The sequence below is a fragment of the Coregonus clupeaformis genome, chromosome 18, assembly GCF_020615455.1.
Source record: "Coregonus clupeaformis isolate EN_2021a chromosome 18, ASM2061545v1, whole genome shotgun sequence".
Classification (NCBI taxonomy): Eukaryota; Metazoa; Chordata; class Actinopteri; order Salmoniformes; family Salmonidae; genus Coregonus; species Coregonus clupeaformis.
This window is the reverse complement of record NC_059209.1, coordinates 38,882,474-38,899,729: the sequence shown is the minus strand read 5'-3', so window position 1 is coordinate 38,899,729 and position 17,256 is coordinate 38,882,474.

Genomic DNA, 17,256 nt, shown 5'->3' with positions numbered 1-17,256 from the left:
CTTGAGCAGGGGGACCTTGCGGGCACTGCAGGATTTCAGTTCTTCACGGCGTAGTGTGTTACCAAATGTTTTCTTGGTGACTATGGTCCCAGCTGCCTTGAGATCATTGACAAGATCCTCCTGTGTAGTTCTGGGCTGATTCCCCACCGTTCTCATTATCATTGCATCTCCACGAGGTGAGATCTTGCATGGAGCCCCAGGCCGAGGGAGATTGACAGGTCTTTTGTGTTTCTTCCATTTGCGAATAATCACACCAAGTTTTCACCTTCTCACCAAGCTGCTTGGCGATGGTCTTGTAGCCCATTCCAGCCTTGTGTAGGTCTACAATCTTGTCCCTGACATCCTTGGAGAGCTCTTTGGTCTTGGCCATGGTGGAGAGTTTGGAATCTGATTGATTGATTGCTTCTGTGGACAGGTGTCTTTTATACATTTAACAAGATGAGATTAGGAGCATTCCCTTGAAGACTTACCTATATAAAATACACCTGGGAGCCAGAAATCTTTCTGATTGAGAGGGGGTCAAATACTTATTTCCCCCATTAAAATGCAAATCAATTTATAACATTTCTGACATGCGTTTTTCTGGATTTTTTTGTTGTTATTCTGTCTCTCACTGTTCAAATAAACCTACCATTAAAATTATAGACTGATAATTTCTTTGTCAGTGGGCAAACGTACAAAATCAGCAGGGGATCAAAAACTTTTTTTCCTCACTGTATATATATATATATATATATATATATATATAAAAATGTTTGTGATTAGGAAACTTATGAGAACCATACAAACTTCAGGACACAACGTCCAGGGGGCAAGCATTCTCTACCACTAAGGGACAGTTTAGTTGATGCAACATAAGACAGTCTCGTTTTCCAATTGTTTGCATTAGTAGCTGAATGATTCCTGTTCAAATGCAATAGAAGACACAAAGGACCTGATGAAATATAACTTATGCAATTGAGCAATAATCCCCTGAAGCCTGTGTGCTAGCACTCTGCCAAAGATGCAAACAGTGATTTTAGTATACGCGTCTGACATAGTAACTAACATATGGTGCCGGCTGTAATTATTGGGACTGTGAAGCATGTTTTTCTTCCTTTGGCTTTGGCTCTACACAACAGTTTGAAATCAGACAATGACTATGACGTTAAAGCTTTCATTTGAGGGTATTTTCATCCATATCTGATGAACCCTTTGATGAACCCTTTTTGTACGTAGTCCCCCATTTTAAGGTAGCAAAAGTATTGGGACAAATTCACTTATACTGTATGTATATTAAAGTAGTCAAAAGTTAAGAATTTGGTCCCATAGTCATAGCATGTTATGACCACACCAAGCTTGTGACTCTACAAATTTGTTGGATGCATTTGTTATTTGTTTTGGTTGTGTTTCAGATTATTTTGTGCCCAATAGAAATGAATGGTAAATAATGTATTGTGTCATTTTGGAGTCACTTTTATTGTAAATAAGAATATAATATGTTTCTAAACACTTTTACATGAATGTGGATACTACCATGATTACAGATAATCCTGATTGAATCGTGAATAATGATGAGTGAAAAAAGTTCACATATCATACCGCCCAAAAAATGCTAACCTCCCCTGTTATTGTCATGGTGAGAAGTTAGCATGTCTTGGGGGTATGATATTTGTGCGTCTGTAACGTTCTCACTACTCACTATTCACAATTCATTCAGGATTGTGAATAGAACAATCTATGACTTGGGTGGCTGGAGTCTTAGACAATTTTTAGGGCCTTCCACTGACACCGCCTGGTATAGAGGTCCTGGATGGAAGGGAGCTCGGCCCCAGTGATCTACTGGGCTGTACACACTACCCTCTGTAGCACCTTGACGTCAGAGGCCAATCATTTGCCATACCAGGCGGTGATGCATTAGGTAAGATGCTCTCAATGGTGCAGCTGTAGAACTTTTTGAGGATCTGAGGGCCCATACCAAATATTTTCAGCCTCCTGAGGGGAAGAGGCACGACTGTGTTGGTGTGAACCATAATAGTTTGTTAGTGATGTGGACACTTGTAGCTCTGGACCCGCTCCACTACAACCCCATATTTTATTTAACCAGGGAAGTCAGTTAAGAACAAATTCTTATTTACATAGACGGCCTACCCAGGCCAAACCTGGACGACACTGGGCCAATTGTGCGCTGCCCTATGGGACCCACAATCCCGGCCGGATTGTAATACAGCCTGGAATCGAACCAGGGTCTGTAGTGACGCCTCTAGCACTGAGATGCAGTGCCTTAGACCGCTGCGCCACTCGGGAGCATGATGGGGGTGTGCTCGGCCCTCCTCCCTATAGGCTGTCTCATCATTGTCGGTGATCAGGCCTATCACCGTCGTGTCGTCAGCAAACTTAATGATGGTGTTGGAGTTGTGCGTGGCCACACAGTCATGGGTGAACAGGGAGTACAGGAGGTGACTGAGCACACACCCCTGAAGGGCCCCCGTGTTGATGGTCAGCATGGCAGATGTGTTGTTGCCTACAGTCTCTACTCTCCAAGATACCCACATTACCACTGCAGTGTATTTTTCACAAATATCCGTCCCAAATGGCTTCCTATTCCCTATATAGTTCCCTACTTTTGACCAGTGCCCAGAGTGTGCCATTTGGACTCATTCAATGATACTGCAGGACTGAGAGGATACACAGGTATATTGTGGGGGACTCCCCCGTAGAATAAGAGACTGTACATTACTGCAGGTGAGCATCATCACCATATGAATGAATGTTAGGGACAGAATCGAAAAATATTTTAATTCATGAACATAATGAAATGAGTGAGTCAAGCTGTTGGCGTTTCAAAGCAGGGAGCTCTGGTTCTATACTATCCTTTCATCAGCAACCGGAAGGATCAAACATAAGAGCTGGATCAGATAAAATGTGTGGGTCCTGCCATAGGAATGATATCATTAAATAAATGACATGAGAGGTACTAGCCTAAATTCAAATTGTAATAATTAGTGTCATGTGCAGTAGTAATAGCTAGTATGCAGCAGAGATGAGTTGTATTTGGATACTGTTGTTCCCCACCTCCATCAAAATCATCATGGGAGTCATCTTAAATCAATTATGACATTCAGTTGATATCAATCTCTTACAAGGTACCCTGAATGTATTTACATGCCAGGCTCCATAATGAAACACTCTACACTGCCTTGAGGCCCACAAATCAAGATGTTCTCCTTCCAATCCTTCTCTCAAGAGCAGCTGTCATTATTAGGAACAGAATGTCAACGTGAGACATCACATCTTTTTCTGTCCATTTTATTAAAACTTGTAGGACACTCACCCTGCTGTTGAGTCTTCATTAAGATGAGACTAGGGGTGCATCACAAATGGCGGCCTATTCCCTACGTAGTGCACTACATTTTACCAGACCCCGGGTCAAAAGTAGTGCACCTACATACAGGGTTCACAGCTAGTCATATTTCACCCGTGCCCCTGCAGACGAACCCCTGTTGCCATTAAGATTCTCTTGACAGCTCATTTTCCCTCGGTGGTCTGTAGAAGACAAAAGCAGTGATGGAATTGTTTTTACACTCTGTCCAGAACCTCATTAACTCATTGGAATAAAGACAACGTGGACTTGTTCGCATTAAGCTGTAACCATGCCGATTCCACCCCCCCCCCCCCCCACCCCTTTTCCATTTGCTGTTTTAATTAGATTGCCCTTCTCAAACAATGGCGACAATGTGGATTGGATTGGCGTTTCGGACTCATAAATTAAGATGCAGTCGTCCGCTGTATGTACTTGAGTGCGGCTGGCAGCCGGTTCCCTATGCAGTGCACTGCTTTTGATCAGGGCACATAGCGGTCTGGTCAAAAGTAGTGCACTATGTAGGGAATAAGGTGCCATTTGGGAGGTAGACAAGAAATTCGATGACGCCTGACGGCCACTACCTTTTGAAGGAGGGGATATGCAAACATGTCATGTCATCCTCACAGGTGGTGAAGTCATATGTTATCAGCCCACAAGGCTACATTCCTTGAGACTGTCACTTGGTTTTAAAATAGATTTATTCTCTCTCTCTCTCTCTCTCTCTCTCTCTCTCTCTCTCTCTCTCTCTCTCTCTCTCTCTCTCTCTCTCTCTCTCTCTCTCTCTCTCTCTCTCTCTCTCTCTCTCTCTCTCTCTCTCTCTCTCTCTCTCTCTCTCTCTCTCTCTCTCTCTCTCTCTCTCTCTCTCTCTCTCTCTCTCTGCATCTTAGCGTGCTCTGTCTATCTGTTGACCCTGGGTATCCTAGACAGAGTAGAGGATTATTGGGCGAGCAGCATGGTTTGATGCTGTCTTCTGGGTAATGTGGGGACACAATGACAGACATCAATGGGTGGATTTCTCCCACTAGCAAAATCACTTGCAATCAGCTGTCTATAAGTTGGTACTTATTGACGTATGGTCCACTGTATAGGCCTACTGTGTGTATGTGTATGCAGTTGTAAGCAATCAGCATTTATTGGATATCAGCATGAACTGGTTCTATAAATTGTTTATTAAGACTATTTGTGACCCTGGGTGAGATGGAATATGGAATATAAAACCTATTTGATCTTAGTGTCAGCGTAGCAGATTGAGCACAAACCAGAGTCAACAAGATTACATTGGACAATCAACTCCACTACAGTACAGAACGGTATAATAACATTACATAACAACGCCTACAGTACAACACCTTTTCTGTAACTTTAGGTCAAAGTAGGACAGGACAATGAGAAAGCGAAGGTAAAATGAGAATCAGTCGTACATCTTTATCTCTCTCTCTCTCTCGAACAAATGGAGGTTAATCTATACTTTCTCTCTGCAAATAATTATCTACTGACACTCTCTCTCACCTACTGTAATGTAGCTAGCATCATGTTGGTTAAAGACAATCAGACCTGAGTTCAAATAGTATTTTAAATCTTTCAAATACTTTTGGCTTTTGCTTTAGCCTGCCTGAAGTGACAGATGGGCAGGGTTTGCAGTTGTGTGACTTCTACAGTGCCTTGCAGAAGTATTTAACCCCCTTGGCATTTTTACTATTTTGTTGCATTACAACCTGTAATTTAAATGGATGTATATTTGGATGTCATGTAATGGACATACACAAAATAGTCCAAAATGGTGAAGTGAAATGAAAAAAAGTACTTGTTTAAAAAAAATCTAAAAACAAAATAATGGAAAAGTGGTGCATGCATATGTATTCACCCACTTTGCTATGAAGCCCCTAAATAAGATCTGGTGTAACCAATTACCTTCAGAAGTCACATAATTAGTTAAATAAAGTCCACCTGTGTGCAATCTAAATGTCACAGTATATATACACCTGTTCTGAAAGGCCCCAGAGTCTGCAACACCACTAAGCAAGGGGCACCACCAAGCAAGCGGCACCATGAAGACCAAGGAGCTCTCCAAACAGGTCAGGGACAAAGTTGTGGAGAAGTACAGATCAGGGTTGGGTTATAAAAAAATATCTGAAACTTTGAACATCCAATGGAGCACCATTAAATCCATTATTAAAAAATTGAAAGAATATGGCACCAGAACAAACCTGTCAAGAGAGGGCCGCCCATTAAAACTCATGGACCAGGCAAGGAGGGCATTAATCAGTGGCAACAAAGAGACCAAAGATAACCCTGAAGGAGCTGCAAAGCTCCACAGAGGAGATTGGAGTATCTGTCCATAGGACCACTTTGTGAGAGACTCCCCAAACATATGGAAGAAGGTACTCTGGTCAGATGAGACTACAATTGAGCTTTTTGGCCATCAAGGAAAACGCTATGTCTGGCGCAAACCCAACACCTCTCATCACCCCGAGAACGCCATCCCCACAGTGAAGCATGTTGGTGGCAGCATCATGCTGTGGGGATGTTTTTCATATGGCGCTAAATACAGGGAAATTCTTGAGGGAAACCTGTTTCAGTCTTCCAGAGATTTGAGACTGGGACGGAGGTTCACCTTCCAGCAGGACAATGACCCTAAGCATACTGCTAGTGGTTGAGTGGTTTAAGGGGGAGTGGTTTAAGGGGAAACATTTAAATGTCTTGGAATGGCCTAGTCAAAGCCCAGAACTCAATCCAATTGAGAATATGTGGTATGACTTAAAGATTGCTGTACACCAGCGGAACCCATCCAACTTGAAGGAGCTGGAGCAGTTCTGCCTTGAAGAATGGGCAAAAATCCCAGTGGCTAGATGTGCCAAGCTTATAGAGACATACCCCAAGAGACTTGCAGCTGTAATTGCTGCAAAAGGTGGCTCTACAAAGTATTGACTTTGGGGGGGTGAATAGTTATGCACGCTCAAGTTTTCTGTTTATTTGTATTATTTCTTGTTTGTTTCACAATATAAAATATTTTGCATCTTCAAAGTGGTAGGCATGATGTGTTAATCAAATGATACAAACCCCCAAAAAATCTATTTTAACAGGAAAAATGCCAAGGGCGGTGAATACTTTCGCAAGCCACTGTATTAGTTATATTGGGCCAGGCAAGCTCAGGCAAGCCCTGATAACGTATTTGAAATGATTTCAAATAGTATTTGAAACCAGGTCTGTGTCACAACAACAATATCATCCTCTCTCTCTCTCTCTCGCTCTCTCTCTCTCGCTCTCTCTCTCTCTCTCTCTCTCTCTCTCTCTCTCTCTCTCTCTCTCTCTCTCTCTCTCTCTCTCTCTCTCTCTCTCTCTCTCTCTCTCTCTCTCTCTCTCTCATTGCTCTCATTCTAGATTGTTTGGGGTCTAATACTGCCTCCTCGGTAGATAAAGACAATTAAATGCAGACTCCAAATGGAATGAGGAAATTTGCTTCACTTCATTTACTGTAATCTCTTCAATCCTCCCCTCAGTCACCATGGCACTAGCAAACGTAATGTTTCCCCTCACCATTAGCTCTCACAAATGGTTTAAACCAAGTTATGATTGTAATTATTTTAAGATATGTAGGTCTTTCTTACAGAACACATGTTTATACGACCAATAATGGAATTATTATGAGTTATTAATTATTATTATTACTACTGTGAATTAGTGTTCACAGTACTGGACACTCCAGTGCCCATGAGCACATCTATAGGCAAATATATTTTTATGTTTCACTCAAGATAACCTTTAGTCAGTGAACAGAAGGAATGGAAATAGAGGGAGTTTTTGGAAATCCACAGTGCTGAATATGCCAAGATAATACAGTATGTATATGCTGGTGTTAATCTCATCATAGTTTACATTTAAATAGGATTATCAGATTATTCATTTTTTATCATATTCTATTTAGATGTTTTATTAGTTTCTGTAACATTGTCCTGTCTCTAGACATAATTATACAAGATCAAAGGTACAGTGCTTGCAAAAGTATTCATCCCCCTTAGCATTTTTCCTATTTTGTTGCATTACAACCAGTAATTGAAATTGATTTTTATTTGGATTTCATGTAATGGACATACACAAAATAGTCAAAATTGGTGAAGCGAAATGAAAAAATTATGGAAAAGTGGTGCGTGCATATGTATTCACCCCCTTTGCTATGAAGCACCTAAATAAGATCTGGTGCAACCAATTACCTTCAGAAGTCACATAATTAGTGAAATAAAGTCCACCTGTGTGCAATCTAAGTGTCACATGATCTGTCACATGATCTCAGTATATATACACTTGTTCTGAAAGGCCCCAGAGTCTGCAACACCACTAAGCAAGGGCACCACCAAGCTCGCTGTTGGCTGGGCTCCCTGCCTGTGCCATTAAACCCCTACAACTCATCCAGAATGCCGCAGCCCGTCTGGTGTTCAACCTTCCCAAATTCTCTCACCCCCCCCCAAAAAAAGAAGAAAAAAATATATATTGTAAAGTGGTTATCCCACTGGCTATAAGGTGAATGCACCAATTTGTAAGTCGCTCTGGATAAGAGCTTATTAAATTTAATTAAATTATTTAAATTATTAAAAAATTGAAAGAATATGGCACCAGAACAAACCTGTCAAGAGAGGGCTGCCCACCAGGCAAGGACCAGGCAAGGGGGGCATTAATCAGAGAGGCAACAAAGAGACCAAAGATAACCCTGAAGGAGCTGTAAAGCTCCACAGAGGAGATTGGAGTATATATCCATAGGACCACTTTAAGCCATACACTCCACAGAGCTGGGCTTTACGGAAGAGTGGGCAGAAAAAAGCAATTGCTTAAAGAAAAAAATAAGCAAACACGTTTGGGGTTCACCAAAAGCCATGTGAGAGACTCCCCAAACATATGGAAGAAGGTACTCTGGTCAGATGAGACTACAATTGAGCTTTTTGGCCATCAAGGAAAACGCTATGTCTGGCGCAAACCCAACACCTCTCATCACACCGAGAACACCATCCATTTTTCATTGGCAGGGACTGGGAAACTGGTCAGAATTGAAGGAATGATGGATGGCGCTAAATACAGGGGAATTCTTGAGGGAAACTTGTTTCAGTCTTCCAGAGATTTGAGACTGGGACGGAGGTTCACCTTCCAGTAGGACAATGACCCTAAGCATACTGCTAAAGCAACACTCAAGTGGTTTAAGTGGAAACATTTAAATGCCTTGTCAAAGCCCAGACTTCAATCCAATTGAGAATCTGTGGTTTGACTTAAAGATTGTTGTACACCAGTGGAACCCATCGAACTTGAAGGAGTTGGAGCAGTTTTGCCTTGAAGAATGGGCAGAATCCCAGTGGCTAGATGTGCCAAGCTTATAGAGACAAACCCCAAGAGACTTGCAGCTGTAATTGCTGCAAAAGGTGGCTCTACAAAGTATTGCCTTTGGGGGGGTGAATAGTTATGCACGCTCAAGTTTTCTTTTCTTTTTTTGTCGTATTTCTTGTTTGTTACAAACCCCCCCAAAATCCATTTTAATTCCAGGTTGTAAGGCAACAAAATAGGAAAAATGCCAAGGGGGGTGAATACTTTCGCAAGCCACTGTATTACAACTCCTAGTCCCTACAGTCGCTGAATAAAGGCACAATGCAATGTTTCGTACATCTGAAGTATTGTCACACTATCCCCAGCAGTTAGGTTAATTTGAGCCCTGTAGACCAGACAGCAATTGCAAAAATACTTGTATTTATTGATATCCTTTCAAATTCTCAGAGGCAAATATTGAAAGTCATATGCAAGCTATATATCCCACAAAAGGGATTATAATAAAGCTTAAAAACATAATGAGATGTGTATTCGTCTTATGTCATTAGTGATGTATTGCTACATCAATACAAGTACCACACACGCATGTATCATATACTGTGGTGAGGAAGAGAGAAATACATTAGAGATATACAACAGAGATATACAGCAGAGATATACAAAAGAGATATACAACAGAGATATACAGAATATATATATACAGCAGAGATATACAAAAGAGATATAAAGCAGAGATATACAGCACAGATATACAGCAGAGATATACAGCAGAGATATACAACAGAGATATACAACAGAGATATACAGCAGAGATATACAGCAGAGATATACAACAGAGATATACAACAGAGATATACATCTGAAATATACAACAGAGATACACAACAGAGATATACAGCAGAGATATACAACAGAGATATACAACAGAGATATACAGCAGAGATATACAACAGAGATATACAGGAGAGATATACAACAGAGATATACAGCAGAGATATACAACAGAAATATACAGCAGAAATATACAACAGAGATATACAGCAGATATATACAGCAGAGATATACAGCAGATATATACAGAATAAATGTCCCATAGATAAGTACTAAAGATCTAATCTCTTATATTTACTTACATAACTATTCATTTTAGTGAATAGAGCCAAAAGCCTCTTAGCTGCAGCAGGCGATCCCAACGAATAAATATGATACATTTTCCTGAGTTCCTAAGATGTTTTAGGTCCCTGTCCAGAAACACTAGCCTCCTACCCACTAAACACTTGCGGAGTGTCTGAGAGGATTGGACAGGTGAACACAATAGGCAATAGGCAAGGTGCAGCATTTGACATACTGCTTAAATGTATCAAATAATCTCAGATCTCTTCAAGTCTAGAGAGCTAAGGGCTGTTTCAGGACAGGACCAGGATCTATGTTATTCCAGGTGCAGAACATTTGACCTCTACTCTTTAAGAAGTCCTTCCCTCTTTATTCATGTCCTTCCTTCTCCTTCTCTCCTCTCCTTTTCTATCCTTCCCTCTCCCTCTCCTTCCCTCTATGTCCCACTCATTCTCTCTCCTCTCCTTTTCTATCCTTCCCTCTCCCTCTCCTTCCCTCTACGTCCCACTCATTCTCTCTCCTCTCCTTTTCTATCCTTCCCTCTCCCTCTCCTTCCCTCTATGTTCCACTCCTTCTCTCTCCTCTCCTTTTCTATCCTTCCCTCTCCCTCTCCTTCCCTCTACGTCCCACTCCTTCTTCTCTCCTCACCTCAGGCTGATGAGGCAATCTCCCCTTTGATACCAGGAACATGCCCATGTCAACGAGCCCTGATCAGGCATCTCTTACATGTCAACGAGCCCTGATAAGGCAGCTCTTACATGTCAACAAGCACTGGTCAGGCAACTCTTACATGTCAACGAGCCCTGATCAGGCAGCTCTTACATGTCAACGAGCCCTGGTCCGGCAACTCTTACATGTCAACGAGCACTGATAAGGCATCTCTTACATGTCAATGAGCACTGATCAGGCAGCTCTTACATGTCAATGAGCCCTGATAAGGCATCTCTTACATGTCAATGAGCCCTGATCCGTTAACTCTTACATGTCAATGAGCCCTGATCAGGCATCTCTTACATGTCAATGAGCCCTGATCCGTTATCTCTTACATGTCAATGAGCCCTGATCAGGCATCTCTTACATGTCAATGAGCAGGCAGCAACTCTGTTCTGGATATGACAGAGAAGCAAGAGAAGTAGGGACAGGGATCAGTCAAGGACCTCATCTGCTCTCTTAAGAAGTCTCTCTCTCTCTCTCTCTCTTCGCATTGCCAGCTTTGCATAAGAAGTTGATGTGAGGTCAGAAGAGAATGGGGGAACTGGGGAAGCCTAAGGATTTGAGCTTTTTAGACATCCGAAACAAGGACCCAGGGAATTTAAAATCCTGACACAAACTACAGTTCATTACATTCTGCATAGGGGTTACTTCAGGTTATTTCACTTTGTGATCTACAGCAATACATTGTTGTTATGAGATATATTATATATTATAATATTATTGTGTTGAGAAATTTTTGCATCTACAAATTACTTGAATGAGACAGCAATATGGTCTTTAATCAGTAATTACTACAATCTCATTGCAATTTCATTCCCCCCACCCCCAAATTCCAAAATATACCTATCTTTTACAGTGGGGAAAAAAAGTATTTAGTCAGCCACCAATTGTGCAAGGCCTGTAATTTTCATCATATGTACACGTCAACTATGACAGACAAATTGAGAGAAAAAAATCCAGAAAATCACATTGTAGGATTTTTAATGAATTTATTTGCAAATTATGGTGGAAAATAAGTATTTGGTCACCTACAAACAAGCAAGATTTCTGGCTCTCACAGACCTGTAACTTCTTCTTTAAGAGGCTCCTCTGTCCTCCACTCGTTACCTGTATTAATGGCACCTGTTTGAACTTGTTATCAGTATAAAAGACACATGTCCACAACCTCAAACAGTCACACTCCAAACTCCACTATGGCCAAGACCAAAGAGCTGTCAAAGGACACCAGAAACAAAATTGTACACCTGCACCAGGCTGGGAAGACTGAATCTGCAATAGGTAAGCAGCTTGGTTTGAAGAAATCAACTGTGGGAGCAATTATTAGGAAATGGAAGACATACAAGACCACTGATAATCTCCCTCGATCTGGGGCTCCACGCAAGATCTCACCCCGTGGGGTCAAAATGATCACAAAAAATCCCAGAACCACACGGGGGGACCTAGTGAATGATCTGCAGAGAGCTGGGACCAAAGTAACAAAGCCTACCATCAGTAACACACTACGCCGCCAGGGACTCAAATCCTGCAGTGCCAGACGTGTCCCCCTGCTTAAGCCAGTACATGTCCAGGCCCGTCTGAAGTTTGCTAGAGTGCATTTGGATGATCCAGAAGCGGATTGGGAGAATGTCATATGATCAGATGAAACCAAAATAGAACTTTTTGGTAAAAACTCAACTCGTCGTGTTTGGAGGACAAAGAATGCTGAGTTGCATCCAAAGAACACCATACCTACTGTGAAGCATGGGGGTGGAAACATCATGCTTTGGGGTTGTTTTTCTGCAAAGGGACCAGGACGACTGATCCGTGTAAAGGAAAGAATGAATGGGGCCATGTATCGTGAGATTTTGTGTGAAAACCTCCTTCCATCAGCAAGGGCATTGAAGATGAAACGTGGCTGGGTCTTTCAGCATGACAATGATCCCAAACACAGCGCCCGGACAACGAAGGAGTGGCTTCGTAAGAAGCATTTCAAGGTCCTGGAGTGGCCTAGCCAGTCTCCAGATCTCAACCCCATAGAAAATCTTTGGAGGGAGTTGAAAGTCTGTGTTGCCCAGCGACAGCCCCAAAACATCACTGCTCTAGAGGAGATCTGCATGGAGGAATGGGCCAAAATAACAGCAACAGTGTGTGAAAACCTTGTGAAGACTTACAGAAAACACCTGCTCGTCGAACATCTCATTCCAAAATCATGAGCGTTAAAATGGAGTTGGTCCCCCTTTGCTGCTATAACAGCCTCCACTCTTCTGGGAAGTCTTTCCACTAGCTGTTGGAACATTGCTGAGGGGACTTGCTTCCTTTCAGCCACAAGAGCATTAGTGAGGTTGGGCACTGATGTTGGGCAATTAGACCTGGCTCGCAGTCGGCATTCCAATTCATCCCAAAGGTGTTTGATGGGGCTGAGGTCAGAGCTCTGTGCAGGCCAGTCAAGTTCTTCCACTCCGATCTTGACAAACCATTTCTTTATGGATCTCTCTTTGTGCACGGGGGCATTGTAATGGTGAAACAGGAAAGGGCCTTCCCCAAACTGTTGCCACAAAGTTGGAAGCACATAATTGTCTAGAATGTCATTGTATGCTGTAGCGTTAAGATATCCCTTCACTGGATCTAAGGGGCCTAGCCCGAACCATGAAAAATAGCCCCAGACCATTATTCCTCCTCCACCAACTTAACAGTCTGCACTATGCATTGGGGCAGGTAGCATTCTCCTGGCATCCCAGATTCGTCAGTCAGACTGACAGATGGTGAAGCGTGATTCATCACTCCAGAGAACGCATTTCCACTGCTCCAGAGTCCAATGGTGGCGCGCTTTACACCGCTCCCTACGAACAGTTCTTGTGCTGACGTTGCTCCCAGAGACGGTTTGGAACTCAATTTGGTAGTGAGTGTTGCAACTGATGACAGACGATTTTTAAGCGCTACACACTTCAGCACTCGGCGGTCCCGTTCTTTGAGCTTGTGTGGCCTACCACTTTGTGGCTGAGCCGTTGTTGCTCCTAGACATTTCCACTTCACAATAACAGCAATTACAGTTGACCGGGGCAGCTCTACCAGGGCAGACATTTGACAAACTGACTTGTTTGAAAGGTGGCATCCTATGACGGTGCCAAGTTGAAAATCACTGAGCTCTTCAGTAAGGCCATTCTACTGCCAATGTTTGTCTATGGAGATTGCATGGCTCTGTGCTTGATTTTATACACCTGTCAGCAACGGGTGTGGCTGAAATAGCCGAATCCACGAATTTGAAGGGGTGTCCACATACTTTTGTATATATAGTGTATTTGATTTATAATTTTAAGACCCCTTGAAGTATAAAAAAATTTATGTATTTTCTTTGATGAAAAATAATTTTGGGCCTTACTGCTATGAGCCCATACAAATGCATTGCATAACAGATTCACTACATGGAACAACAGATAGTCAACCCAAAAAAATCTAAAGGAAGTTTGTTCTGAAGAGTCAGTCCTATATCTGAGAGATATAAGAACCTTTCGCCGCAGATTCGGAAGTGCAACATCGGCAGATGTGATCGATTAAGGCGCATCCAATGCATATCTCTAGCTTAAACAGACTGATTTTTATGGGGATTTCTTTATTATGCTAATTAGATTTCGGGGGCGCAGACATCGACTCTAGAGGGTTTTAATGTGATTTTCTGTAGAAAGTAATAGAAATTCAATTTCTTTCAACAAAAGAAGGAAAACAACACGTCAGGATGTTTTGGCCAGCAAAAAGAGAAGGCGTAGTGTTAATGAAACTGAATCTATTTCAAGCATGATTTACACCAACATCTTTACTGTGTAAAGCGATTTGGAGCATTAAATGTGCCTGATTTTATGACAGCGCATTTTGCACTCATGATGTTTTCGTAATTTCTCTTAACATTGGAAAAACTATACACGTCAGTCCTTTGTTGCCTGCAAATAGATGTCAAGCAGGATTTACACCAACACATTTACTACATGTTGAAATGTAATGACAGCACACTCTGTGGTCGTGATGTTTCTTCCCGTCATCTGATATTGGATACTGTGTGCCATATAGCCTACCATAGTTGCATGTAAACAGCTTTTCTCTGGGATATACGCTACAGTAAATCCTTTCTGTTCAAGATAGAGTGTGGATAAGGCATGATAGACATCAATCATTTTACAGTGATTCTCATAATTACGCAATTCATCATGTATGGAAGATGACTTGTGAGTTCATGCATGGCTGCCCAGTAGCCATTTTAATTGTACCTTGTAATGTAGCCCTGTGTTAACGTGAGAGCCCGTTGTGGCTCTGAGAATCAGGTCAGGTGAAGACTACATATCTTTACTACTAATTACTAGGTCAATGTGAGGACAGGACAGGTCAGGTGAAGACAACATATCTTTACTACTAAACACTAGGTCAATGTGAGGACAGGACAGGTCAGGTGAAGACAACATATCTTTACTACTAAACACTAGGTCAATGTGAGGACAGGACAGGTCAGGTGAAGACAACATATCTTTACTACTAAACACTAGGTCAATGTGAGGACAGGACAGGTCAGGTGAAGACAACATATCTTTACTACTAAACACTAGGTCAATGTGAGGACAGGACAGGTCAGGTGAAGACAACATATCTTTACTACTAAACACTAGGTCAATGTGAGGACAGGACAGGTCAGGTGAAGACAACATATCTTTACTACTAAACACTAGGTCAATGTGAGGACAGGACAGGTCAGGTGAAGACAACATATCTTTACTACTAAACACTAGGTCAATGTGAGGACAGGACAGGTCAGGTGAAGACTACATGTATTTACTACTAAACACTAGGTCAATGTGAGGACAGGTCAGGTCAGGTGAAGACAACATATCTTTACTACTAAACACTAGGTCAATGTGAGGACAGGACAGGTCAGGTGAAGACAACATATCTTTACTACTAAACACTAGGTCAATGTGAGGACAGGTCAGGTCAGGTGAAGACTACATGTATTTACTACTAAACACTAGGTCAATGTGAGGACAGGACAGGTCAGGTGAAGACTATATGTATTTACTACTAAACACTAGGTCAATGTGAGGACAGGTCAGGTCAGGTGAAGACTACATGTATTTACTACTAAACACTAGGTCAATGTGAGGACAGGACAGGTCAGGTGAAGACTATATGTATTTACTACTAAACACTAGGTCAATGTGAGGACAGGACAGGTCAGGTGAAGACTACATGTATTTACTACTAAACACTAGGTCAATGTGAGGACAGGACAGGTCAGGTGAAGACTACATGTATTTACTACTAAACACTAGGTCAATGTGAGGACAGGACAGGTCAGGTGAAGACTATATGTATTTACTACTAAACACTAGGTCAATGTGAGGACAGGTCAGGTCAGGTGAAGACTACATGTATTTACTACTAAACACTAGGTCAATGTGAGGACAGGACAGGTCAGGTGAAGACTATATGTATTTACTACTAAACACTAGGTCAATGTGAGGACAGGACAGGTCAGGTGAAGACTACATGTATTTACTACTAAACACTAGGTCAATGTGAGGACAGGACAGGTCAGGTGAAGACTACATGTATTTACTACTAAACACTAGGTCAATGTGAGGACAGGACAGGTCAGGTGAAGACTACATGTATTTACTACTAAACACTAGGTCAATGTGAGGACAGGACAGGTCAGGTGAAGACTACATGTATTTACTACTAAACACTAGGTCAATGTGAGGACAGGACAGCTGAGGAGCTCTACTGGTAGTTCTTAGGAGAAGGAGGAGGTCTGTAATCTGTTATCTCATGAGCTCCACCCAGCTGAGGATCACGCTAACATGAAAGTACGCCTCACCCATGACTCCTGGGCTGAAACATAGATCTGAGAGGGAGGAGAGGAGTCTCTGACTGGATACCAAATGACAACCTATTCCCTACATTGTGTACTATTTTTGACTAGAACCCTATGGACCCTGGTCAAAACTAGTGCACTATAAAGGGAATAGGTTACCATTTGGGATGCACCCTCTGCCTTTGACCGCTCGTCCCGCTAGGCGCATCGACCGTAGATGTGAGGGAGAGGAGCGCTCAATACGCCCACACCCAATTAAAGCCTTCTCCAGCCGCACGGTCAATGGTTGCAATTGCAGTGCTGTTCAGGAGTCATTTGATACAGTTAATCTAACACAAGTGTATAGCAGTGAGTACATGGCATTGCTCCATCCACTTTACTTGGTATAGCATGCCAAGCCAAGCAGAGAGGATATACACAGTTAACCTAACACACGTGTATAGCAATGTGCCTATGCTATGGCTTTGTCTCTGTCCAATCTAGACACTATTGCACACCACGGCAGGACAGGCCAAACAAGGCAGGGGGATATGTGTCAGGATATGAGATTAAACCATGACTGTTCTCTGTCTTAACAGGGCAGTAATCTGCCCAGTAAGTGCAGATAGTGGCTATATTTCAGGTCTAACATCGGTCATCATGATTTAACGGTATCTGACTTTACACACAATGTCCAACCATTTCCTCCATTTCCTCTTGTGAAATGCATAATGGTCATTCTGGAAATTCCATTTCCTTACACCATATCCAGAGATTTCACACACCTCTAAAATTGGGTAACCATTCATTTTGAGAGTAACACAGTCCTCCAACTAAACCCTGATTAGTCACCACTGGGTGAAAGTGAGGGGCCAATGGGGACATGCTCAGTAGCCATACCCTTCTTAAAGGATGTTTCAGTACATGGCCAATAGTTCCGATTCCATGTCTCTCTGTCTATTAG